This window comes from Lepidothrix coronata, unplaced genomic scaffold, assembly GCF_001604755.1.
Source record: "Lepidothrix coronata isolate B3197 unplaced genomic scaffold, Lepidothrix_coronata-1.0 Scaffold85, whole genome shotgun sequence".
In the NCBI taxonomy this organism is placed as follows: Eukaryota; Metazoa; Chordata; class Aves; order Passeriformes; family Pipridae; genus Lepidothrix; species Lepidothrix coronata.
In genome coordinates, this window is record NW_016690265.1 from 129765 (window position 1) to 141456 (window position 11692).

The 11692-nt window shown below is 44.0% G+C and overlaps 1 long non-coding RNA gene across 1 annotated transcript; it reads right to left on the reverse strand.

The window, feature by feature from the left end:
* Nucleotides 1–849: 849 nt before the first annotated feature.
* On the reverse strand, nt 850–10482 carry LOC108500132. Its single transcript, XR_001875762.1, has 3 exons — nt 10184–10482; nt 9551–9675; nt 850–879 (listed from the first exon to the last, which is right to left on the reverse strand). It is a non-coding gene; the product is annotated as an uncharacterized LOC108500132 (long non-coding RNA).
* Nucleotides 10483–11692: the final 1210 nt, after the last annotated feature.

Here is an 11692-nt window from a genome sequence, read left to right on the forward strand (position 1 = left end):
CTTGCCCCAGCTCACCTCCTCACTGCGGTGCCTTTGCCTTACAGCACCAACAGGATGCCCAGGATCAACATTAGTTAGCTCAAACTTAGTTTCCCCAAGTGCACTGGGCATCCTTTGGGCTTTGCTCATTCGCTTTTTAGAGTTTTGGGTCCCTTGACAAAAAAAACAGAAAAAAGGATGAGATGTGAGGATATTTAAGTCTTTCACTCAGTATTCTTTTGTTTTAGAAAAAGGACAGTGGACCTTAAATAGAACAGGAGAGTCTCTCTTTTAGTTAGAACCTATAGATTTTTGGTGGAAGTTTACTTTTGTAAAGCAAGCACTTGTTTGCCAGATTTTTCAGTGGTGGCTGTTGACTGTGGTTGGTGAGGTCCCAAGAATTCCCCCTGGCTCTTAGTAGTCACAGGAAAAAAAGTGCAATTAGATGCATATTTATTGTAAAGTCTCTAGTCAGATGCTCCAGATGTAAAAGAGCTTTTAATGGTGAAAAGGGAAGAGTATTACCCCTGAAAGCTTCATTTACATGAGCTAATGTTCCCACATCTCCAGGGGGCTGTCACCACAATGGTGGAGAAATCGAGGTTTTGAGAAGGTAGAGGATTCCCAAAGAGGCTCATCTTCATGAAGGAGGTCTTATGATCTGCTAAAGTTCATTATTTTCTTGTATTAATCATTCATCAGATGGGCTGAATTTATTATTAGAGTATATCAATATTGTAGCTTGGTATTTTTCCACAAAACTTCATGTAGCAGCTTATTTCTGGTTAAGGCTGAACTTCACATTGGGGTGCATTACTTCAGAGGTATATTAGTGAATAAGGTCATGGGAATCCAGGATCGTGATGTCTTGGACTTATAAAAAAGAAAGTTTGTAAGAAACTGGAAAAAAAAAAAGTAAGAAGCATGTTGAGTGCAGAGTCCTACCCATGGTACCTCATCCCAGCTTCCGGCAGTCAGCATCTAAGGGGTCTCCTGAACTAAAAGTTGAGTTTGGATTCTGGTGTTTAGCAGCCCTGCTAGAGCTAGCCACCATTATTATTTTAAACCCATTTGTACTAAGTTGTAATTTTTAGTGTTCATAACTCATTTGTGAGAGAAATGTCCCTTTTTTCTGTCTTTAACTCTCTGTCTCAGAATTTCATTAGTTAGTGTCTGGCCCTTGAAGTTCTGAGAAACGGTGCACAGTTATTTTCCATTTATTTTCTCCATGCAGCTCATCACTTGAGAGACCTCTCTCAGATCCCCTTTGCTGTTTTTTCTCCCAAGATGAAGGGGTTTAGCCTATTTTGGCTCTTCTTTTCTGGAAACTGTTCCCTGTCTCTGGTGTCTTGTTACCCTTTCTTGCCTTTTATAGTTCTGCTCTATCCTATATGAGATTGGTGCGTTGGAGCTATGTGCAAAAATTTGTTATATTGCTCTGAAGTCTTTTCCTACCGGTTTTTAATTTTGTCTTTGCTTTTTAAATTCCCATAAAGCACTAAGTTCCCATTTTTAGAAAACCACCCACACTAGCTCCAGGATCTTATTCCCAACAAGAGTAGCTAAGGCAGTGCTCATTACAGTGAATGTATCCTAAGGACTGCTCACTTCATATTTCTTATATTACTCTGAATGTTGTCTTCCATTTTACTGTGCAGCCACTTAGCATTGTAGGTCCTTCTGAATTTTTTGCTCATAGCTTTAGTTTGGAATATTTTAGGTGGTTTGGTATCATCAGAAAAAGTCAATCATCCTGCTTTTGACTTCTTATGCCTTTTCTAGAATAAATGTGTGTGTTGAGCAGCAGAGGTCCTAAAGTCTAGAGCCTCATCCAGTCCTGCAGGTTGGCTCCCTTTATTGTGAAACCTGGTCATTTATTCCCTGTTTGGTCTCCTATCTTTAACCAGTTGTTGAGTCATAAGAGGACCTTCTTCCTTGTTCAAGAACAATTTAATTTTTTCATAGGTTGCCACACTGGGAAAGGCAAGTGAATGGTATTACTCAGATCACTATCCCCCAAAACTCAGTGACCCCCTCAAAGAACTTGATCTGTGAGACGTGACTTCCACCTACAGATGCAATACTTGACTCCTCCCCTTTACACCTTGCTCTCTGATGTGTCCGATGCTCTTTTTTAGAACACTTTTCAGTTTGCCTTACACAGAATCACACTTGTCTGTATTCATTCCTTTTATGAGCCATTTCTGGAAACTTTTTCATTTTGCATCACATTTACTGCTTCTGTTCTTTTGACAAAGGTTGATTTAAACAGCAGGTTGGCTCTGCACCACAGATAACCATGCAGCAATTTCCTCTTTGGATTTCCATAGAGCTCTTGAGTGAATACTGTCTGGTCTTGCAGATTGGTCTTATTCACTTTATCAATTTGTTGGAAAATCTTTTCTACTCACGCTTCAATTTGAGGTATCTCTTCAGATGTGTTCCCAGTAAGGAAAGGCTGTAGTGTGGGGTGCATCCTTAGTATTTATTTGACTTTGCTATCATGAGATAATGTGTCTTGAGTGCTCATCTATTGCATATTGATCATCTATCAGTCTGAACAGCTGTCTGGCAAACTACTTGCTTTGAAGTGTTTGAGGCAGCTTTTATTATTACCTTCCAGAGCTTTAGGAAATTGCTCTTCAGAATGCTTTTAATAGATTTATATTGATTTTAACATTAGTTTACCTATGTTCATGTTTCTTCCATATTCCCTCTTTGAACTTCATCCCCATACTTTGCTTCTAATAGACTTTATTCTGTTGTTCATTCTATTAACATTTAGGTACTGTTTAAATAATCTCTATGAGTCCTGAAACCATCTTAAATTTCCCTTTCAACTTCCTTACAGTACAACTCTTCAGTTTTGTGTTACTGCCTGTCAGCATCCTAAAAGTAGAAAAAAAGTTCAATTACTTAACACATGAAAGATATGACTGATAACCAATACATCAGTTTAATGCAGGACTTGGGTTAATACTAGTCAGTAAATGTCTTCCTAGGTTTAATATGTTATAAAATATGACCCCTGCCAAAATCCAGGCCAGTTCTGCATATGGTTTCTCCACCTTGGCCTCCTAACATGTTTCACAGCACGTACCAAGTTTCTGACAATTTGGTCTGTGAGCTTCTCACTTCTGTGCTGATCAGGGTCCTGTGAACAGTGAACAGTGTACTAAAAAGAAACAGGGAAAGAGAAATTAGTGATGGGTTGAAGTAAAGCTGTCAACCTGTTATACACAGAGTATCTCTATAAAGCCCAGAGTGTTGATGCTGCCGGAGAACCAAGCTTTGGCTAAAATTTGTTGATCCATTGTCAATATAAAGCAGCCTTAGAGTGGGAGTTCGGCCTCAGGATTGTGTTTTGGCATCCTACTATCTTGGATATGAGTCATTCAGTGCTGAGAACTGGGCACATCCATCCACCTGGGTGACATGAAGGCAATGTGAAGAGGTTGATTATCAGTTGCCACATCTGTGGTTTGGCACCTCCTTCCTTGACAAGTCACAGGAGTGATGGTCTCTCAGCTGGCTGAATATGGATTGGCTTCTTGTTGTTGAATTTGTTCCAGTCCCTTCAGCCTGGTGAAGACACTTCAGCAGGACTGTGTCAGTGAACCCATCCAGGCCTTTCACAGGAGAGCAGAGGGACTGCTGCACCATGGCCATCCTCCAGTCTGCATCCAGAGGTGCACACCACATCAGAGGGCCCCTCTCTGAGCTCCAAGTGGGCCAACATGGAGTTTATCCTTTCTGTCTTTTTTTTTTCCCTTGTGTGGGGGTGAGGAACATTTAGCCATCTGGAGCTGTAATTATGCTATGATTGATTGATTGATCTTGTGGCTGGAAAATGTCCTTTTTTTTTTTTTTTCATTTATCATTATGTATGCAGCTGGAGTCTTTTCTGCTGTTCTTGAGTGGTCTTGGATATAAGTTTGAGCAAGTCAGGCAGGGCTCAAAAGAAGTGAATGAGGACAAATGAGGTCAATGGATACAAATTTGAAGAATACAGTCATCAGGCCAGAAATTTTGCCAAAATATGTATAGGAACTCTTTCAAGAAGAAAATAAAAGTTTAGCCTGGAATTAAGTTGAAGATTAGGAAGAGCAATGCCACAAGAGAGGATCCAGACAAGGACAGATGGAATAGGAATGAGATAGGGCAATTGTGCATCAGGGAGCGGGTCTGAAGCATAGGAGAGATCATGCTCAGGACATAAAACCACAACCCAGAAGGATGGTGAGGAACAGAAAGCAATTAGAAGGGCTCCTTGAATAATGAAAACTCTCAGATGCTTGGGAACTTTTTTATTTTCTTTTATTTCTTTTTTTTTTCCTTGCTGCAGAGCTCAAAACTAAGGCAGAAGTCAGTACTGGTATGGAAAACATTTTGGGATATAGCCAGAGAGCACATGAGAGACAGTGACACAGAGACTGCAGGTCCCATGAATAACTCTGAAAATGGGCTGTGAGTAGTCCCTCACAGTACTTGACTATGTTTGTGAAACACATTGATATTCATGGTATTAAGTGGCGTCACCCAAAGCAAAAATAGCAACAGAGCTAACACACAAGAGTTTGGGTAATATCTCATTAGTGATATTTCTTGGCTTCTCTAAATGTAATTAGACTAACCTTTTCCTAGGTGTCCAGATGTTTTGTTGGAATATGTTCACTGCTGTTTGAGTGCCTGTTTGAAGGAGGAACACCTTCCAGCAAAGCTGTAGAAAGCAGTTTTCTATATAAAGTCTTGCACTTTTAGGTGTGATCCAAAACCATCTTTCCATTGGTTTTCACAGGCTTTTGGATTAAGCCTCATATGCAGATTTACCAGTGTTCTTGGATGAAAAACAGTGAAGGATATGAAGTGCCAGATGGCATTAAGTGAATTTTATTGGGTTTGGAGGTAACACAGAAATCCTAAGCTGAATGGACCCAGAAATTCTGGCTGCTGAAGTGTGATTCCCCATCTGTACTGAACATCAAGATGGCTCAAATAAAGGTCAGGGACCCACATTACCATTCTCTGTTCCACTGGTGGCTTATAAAATATTTTAGGATGCACTGAGTGGGCTGTATATGAACAGACTGACTAGTTTAGCAGATGTCAGCACTACAAGAATGTCTGCCATGATCTGGTGTCTTGTCCTTTGATAGCTGTTCAAAGAGCAGGCAGGAAATTGCACTGCTGAAAAATAAATTGGATATTAGCACAACAGAAAGAGCTGATAATGTTTCTCTTTGTGATACCGGGCTGAGCCGACCAGAAAGCTAACCTTAGCTGCCCTGAAACAGGAGCTTTTTGAAATATACGCTGTGGACCCGACTCCAGGTTTCTTGTGAACATTTTTATTCTTGTGCTTTCCCCCCGCCTTTGAGCAGAGCCAAACATGATGCACAGACAAGCAAGACATTGAGGCCCCTTAATTTTCACATTCACCTTAATTTACAGCCGTTTTACTGCTGCTGATTGCTCCTAATGACATTCAGAGCCCCTGACAAATTCCTGAGATACTCATTTGCTTTCAAATCTGTGGGTACATATCCTGATAACTATTAAACCTGGTCACGATCAAGGTGGAAATGGGATGGGAGGAAAGCCATAGAACCATTATGGGGATCTATTGCTGAGCTTACCTGTAAGGGAGGGTAAAAATGATTTCTGTTTCAAGATCCAGATGACAGTGTTCCCACTGATATTTGAAATAAGTAATGTGCACTGAACCGAGCTGGACAAAAGAGCATTTCCAGGACTGCTCCAAAAGGTTTACCTCTAAAATATTTTCTGTCAGAAAATGCCATCATAGATTAAGCAACATTTTTTGGGAAGTGTCTGTTTTCAGCATGAAATTTCAGGTGTTTACTGAAGTTTTTCATCTAAAAGCAGAAAGTTTATTTTTAGCTGGTTCTATTTTTTTTTTTTTTTAAGTAAAAGTCTGAATTTTTGTGAGAAAAGAAGAAAACTCCACTTTCAGACCATTCACTCTTCCAAATGGAGAAGAGCCTGAATAATGACATGTTGAGGTGTCAAGCTCTGTGTGAACATTGGAAACCCCTAGTAGGGTCCTGGCTAGATAGGTTTGACTCATGTCTGTCACATGGCTTCACTGCCTGCCATGGCAGGAAAGGAAGGAAAGGAAAACAGAACATGTATGAAACCTCTATTAATAATTTGTAACAAGATCCTAAAACTTCTCAGGGTTGAAATCATGCACACATGTTAAATGTATGACTGCCTTTAGTGTAAAATATTTGTACTGATGAAGGCTCTTTGAGTGTCTTTCTTTCTTAAGAAGTGAGCTCCAAATACTAGGTTATGTGCCTGAGAAAGGAATCTACCATGTTGCCTCAGGTGACAGCCACAAACCTTTTTGTGACCAGCTGCTTTTGGTGCTTGGTGCTGGCAAGATAGTGTGGTGCTGGCTACACTAGAGTGTAGCATTTTGATGTTCTGACCATGTGTACCAAGTTGAGACGACTGATGTACTACACACTGGGATTTTTTGGGCAGTCAGGGCCCTATATTTGTTTGTGCTATGTGGCAAATGGTTGAGATACAGCCAGAGCAGGAAACAAGGCCAGCTGAGTGACTCCCATTCTTGATGGTGGAGACTTGATGGTGTCCACAGTTTGCCTTGGTCTTCTGTCACAAGCTCTAGGTGCCCACTGGTGCTGATGCTCAGCCAGTTCTTCAGTGCCAATTACATGTGAGCTGGATGAACCAGAAAATTAGTTTGGCAAGGCTGAAGAAGAAGGAATTTGAGAGTATCTTTCTCGTTGGAGAGAAAGGTTTGTGCAAGGTGCAAGGCCACATGGTGTCTGTGGGGAAGGAGAAACCCAGTTCTGCAAAGAAGAGAAGTGTTTTGCACATCCTGATATGATCAGAGAATCACAGAATTGTTAGGGTTGGAAGGGACCTCTGGAGTTCATCTAGTCCAACCCTCCTGCCAAGGCAGTGTCACCTGGAGCAGGTGACACAGGAATACATCCAGCTGTGTTTGGGATGTCTCCAGAGAGGGAAATTCCATTACCTCCTTGGGCAGTCTGTTCCAGTACTCTGCCACCCTCAGCATAAAGAACTTCTTCCTCATATTGAGGTGAAACTTCTTATGTTTTGGTTTATGGCCACTGCTCTTTATCCTGTTGCTGGGCACCTCCAAAAACAGTCTGGCACCATCTTCTTGGCAACCATCTTTGAGATATTCTGCGTGACAGTGGATGTGTTATTTGTGGCTGCTCAGTAGAAGCAGTGCAGGGGCAGTTCAGGATTTTAAGTGCCTTCAAGGTGTGTGCACTCCTCGTTGGATCTGAGCCTCCAGCCTGAGGTTTGCTGGAGAGAATGACTACTCCTTTCCCCCATAACCTCTCCTACCTTCAAACACAGTCCCACAGAACTGCACCCCGGAGTAGGGCATGGGGTCCCAAGGTTGCACTGACACTGTGTGCCTGCATCACCCCGCCCAGCACCCGCAGAGTTTGGGTACGTGTCTCCATGCATGGCATGCTTGAAGCACTCAGAGTCATTGTTTGATCGTTTGGTTCCACAAACAATCTCGCTCCCTCTGCAGGAGGAATTATCCTGTTTTCCATCAGTTGATTTTGGATCTTCCCACTGCAAAGCGATCCAAGCAGTGAAGAGCTTCTTAATCCCATTAGTGCAGAGCTGTTCTGAATAAACTGACTCACAAGGTAGCAGCTGAAAGGCTCCACATAAAAAGGAGAGGTTTAGTTTGTCCTCCTGAGGTTGAGGCACAGCCTCTGTTTTGCTGCTGAATTCCCATGTGCCACAGAGGGACCCTCCTTTGTGCTCCTGCTCCAGAGGCAGAGAAGGCAGCACCGCTTGGCTCTGCAACGTGCAATCATCTTGGCCACTGATGTGTTGGATCTCCGGGGGGAGCTGCTGGAAGTGATGTGGGAAGCTCAAACCTGAAGTCATCCTTCCCTGCTTGCCAGAATGAATCATTAAATCATTTGCTTTTACAGGCTGTGTCCAACTACAAGCACCCGTAGAAAGGGAGAATTCAGTCTCGGTCTGCCTCTGTGCAGCCACACAGGGCCAAATCCCAGCCTGTTGCCAGTGGCTTAACACTAATGATATTCACTCTTCTCAAAACTAAGGTAAAAGTGGGGTTTGTTTGTTTATTTGTTTGTTTTTTTCCTCACATCTGGTCTCACCCAAAACGTCTTTAAGGTATTTATAAAGCACTGTTGGGAGGAGTTGAGAAAACCTCTTGATGCATCTGAGCATCTATCCAGAGACGACTCCTATTTGCCCATCTTAGCAACATAGGGTTAGAAGGGCAGAAAGAACAAGAAGGAAGTAAGTGCATGCAATGGGAACTCCCCTTTTAATGTAAGAGGTCTTTCCTCCCTGATACCCAATGGTCTGCCAGAAAATGTCCTGTGTTCACTGATGATGAAGCTGGGCTGCCACAGCTGGCTATGGGTGAGCTAAAACTGTCAGAGCTGGTTGTGGTTTCTGTTGGATGATTCTTCTGGCAGTGGGAAGGAGGAATTTGTTGAGAAGATGATTTTGTTCAGATTGAACAACTTTACTAAGCATAAGTTCCTTCAGAAAATCCAAAGTTGATGGCAAGCAGAGCCTTTGGTTGATTCTCTCATCTCATTTCCTTTTTTTGGGTGGAAACGAAGCGATGGGTTTTTTTCTCTCAATTACTGAGATAGCCTTTTTTAACGGGCAGGCTGCAGAGGTGGGAAGGTACAACAGCAACAAAACATACAAATAGCCCAGCAGGCCATGGACACCAAAAGACAGAAAAATAGCTTGAGGTGTTAGAATAAACACAACTGGCACATGACTTATTGATTACACCCGTCATATGATCAGCCCTTAGCTAGTTATAAATATTATATTAGAAGTATTAGTGAAACCAGATGGGTTGCAACCAGTCCAGAATGTGGTGAGCCTGCAGCCTGAAATAAAGAGGAAAGAAGCACAATGCTTTGGCATTAAAAGTTATTGCTGTGCTAGAACCAAGAACTGATGATGAAAAAGAGGAAAAGTCACAGAGCCAGCTGTGCTCTGCACATGATGCCTGGGAAATTTTTCTGTGTCCCAAAGCACCAAAATCTATTTCCTAAGAGCCTGTGGTCCACATTGGGCGTTTCATCCTGATGCTAACTAGCTCTGTTAATTAGTCAGATTGCACTTATTTTGGGTCAGCAACGAAAGAAAAGAGAGAATGTGGAGGCCATCACCCATTGCGTGTTTCTTCCAAAAGGCCTGGACATGTCAGGACTTTTCCTCTGGGCGTTCAAGGTTGCACAGGACTGATGCTTAGGTTGTTGTGGAGGAGTTGAGGAAATAGGTAAATGCATCTTCCTCCATCAGTGCCTCTTTCCCTGACCCCTTCAGATGCTATCCCCAATGTCTGAGAAGGTTTTAGCCCCCAAATACACGACGCTTGCTGCAGCTCTGGCCTCTGGCTGCTTCATTTGTACTCAAACACACCCCATCCACTTCACATCTTGTGTGAGTCCTCCCTGTGTTAGCTCCTCTCACAGAAATTTGTGCTGGTCTCGTCTCTGCTTGGAGGACCCCAAACATTCACCTACAGCATCAGGAGACCTTTGGAGCCCCATCAGCTCAAGGGACCGAACCAGGAGCACCAGGCGCACTGGGCATCCCAGAGGCGGCAGGACTCGGTGGGGCTGGGCTGGCCGCACACATCGAATCCTGCCGTGGAGCGAGCATTAGGTGCATTAGCGCTTGCATCGGGCCCGGCCGCAGAAGAGCCGCGGGGTTGTCAGCGGGGAGGCTGATTTATCTCCGTGCTCGGGGACGGAGCGGTCAGTGATCCGGCATCAGAGCGCTGTCGCCGGCTGTTAATAGCGGGCGGGCCAGGGTCGCGCAGGTGCACACCCGGCCCCGTGTGACAGCCCGCAGCCCGCGCAGCTGACAAAATATGCCCAGCATCTGGCACTGTCCTCGTGTCTGGGCCTCCAGGCTGGCATGCCAGCCCTGCGCAGCCGGTGCCTCCCAACGCGGCCGGAGCTGAATCCTTAACACAAACACACGGACCCGGCTGGAGGGGAGCTGTGCCAGGGACGGATTTGGCCCTGTCGCGCAAAGCAGCTCTCGGTCGTGCTTCCAGCCCGGTTTGTGAGGTCCTCAGGAACCTTGCCTGTGCCTGCATCTCGCCTGCTTCCAGCTTCCTTCCCCCAGCCAAATGTGAGTCACCCACCTGGTCCTCGACAGATGTCATGCTCTCCACTTGGTCCCCAGGCAGGTCCCTCTGCCTGCTCTTGTTCCTCTCCAGTCCTAGTGAAAGGCTCATGGAGATCCTGGGGCTTGCAAGCCTTTTGAGGACTGTTTGCATCCATCCTGCTCGAGCCATAATGGGGAAATTAGCTGGCAACTTCTCCTCAGCACCCATTGCGTGGTTGAGCTCCTGGGTTGGATGACTTTGGGCTATGCCCTTGCTTTGGTGGGTTGTTTAGATCTGTACACACTTGCAGCAATACATGGATACAAATGACTAATAATAGGAAAGCATGTGCTGGGTCTGTGTCCACTCCTTTCTATCCCAAAAAGGAATGGGCTCTCTCCAAGAGCCCTAACCTTGTCTTGAAGGCCAGGACAACATGCTTTGCTGATGAGGTGGCCTGAATTTCATCACCCTCATATCACTTTTGGTTCTTGGCAGACGTGAGAGTCTGCTGCCTATAATACAACCTACCTCTTTAAAAGGGCTGTTCATCTGAAAGGGCTTTAAAAAGAAGACAAGATCATTATTTCCGTGTTCCAGATGGGGAAACTGAGGTATGTGAAACTAAAATGATTTCCCCAAGTTACACAGCAGCACCGAGGCATGAGCAGGGAAGGGCTCAGTCCTGCCCATCTCCCTTGGCCACCCTGCCTTGATCTGCAGCCCTGGAGCACAGGGCTGGGTGGGAGAGCTCACTGTGACATTTACCCTTGGAGGTGATTGAGTGTGTCCTCACTTTCTTTCCTCTCTGCCCATCAGTGCTCCCTTGGACCACACTAAAAGTGTTCCTGAGAAAAAGGAGGCACTTGCAGGCAGGTGATTAGGTGCCATGACTGAATGGACAACTACAGCACCTGGAACAGTTGTATGGCCTGGGCACTCTGGTGTGATACTTTTTACAGGGATTAATCACCCAGAGAAGAAGTTGCTAAAATGTTGGGTTTTTTTTTTCCCCAAGACATTGTCAGGAACTTGGGTATTTTGTTAAATAATGGTTAAAGATACTTTACAATAAAAGTAATAAATAATAAATAATAATTTTCACTGTTTTGCTGTGCATACACTTTGCATGAGAGAGTCTCTTTCTTAAGACTAAAAAAAGGACAGCAAGGAAAAGAAAAGGTTGCAATATCCATTTTACAGTAGCAGGATCTGGGGCAGAGCAGATCACACAAGAAACTGACCTGGGAATGCAGTCCATTTTTACTAAAGCCCTTTTCTAGTGATCTAATGACAAGCTCTTGTTTCAAGTATGAATCTTAATAACATGAAAAGGGATGCAGAAAAGGAGAGCAAAGGAGGCCTTGAACACTGAGGAGATTTTGGTCCATTCTCCCCCGTAGCTGGATCAAGATCCAAAACCAGGATGAAAATGTAAAAAGAAAGGTATTGATGGAGAGACAAGAGCGATCAAGCTAAAATCATCTTTGCTGGACCAATGGCTCTGGAAGCCAGAAGTGGGGTAAAAAACCTGTATTTTGGGTG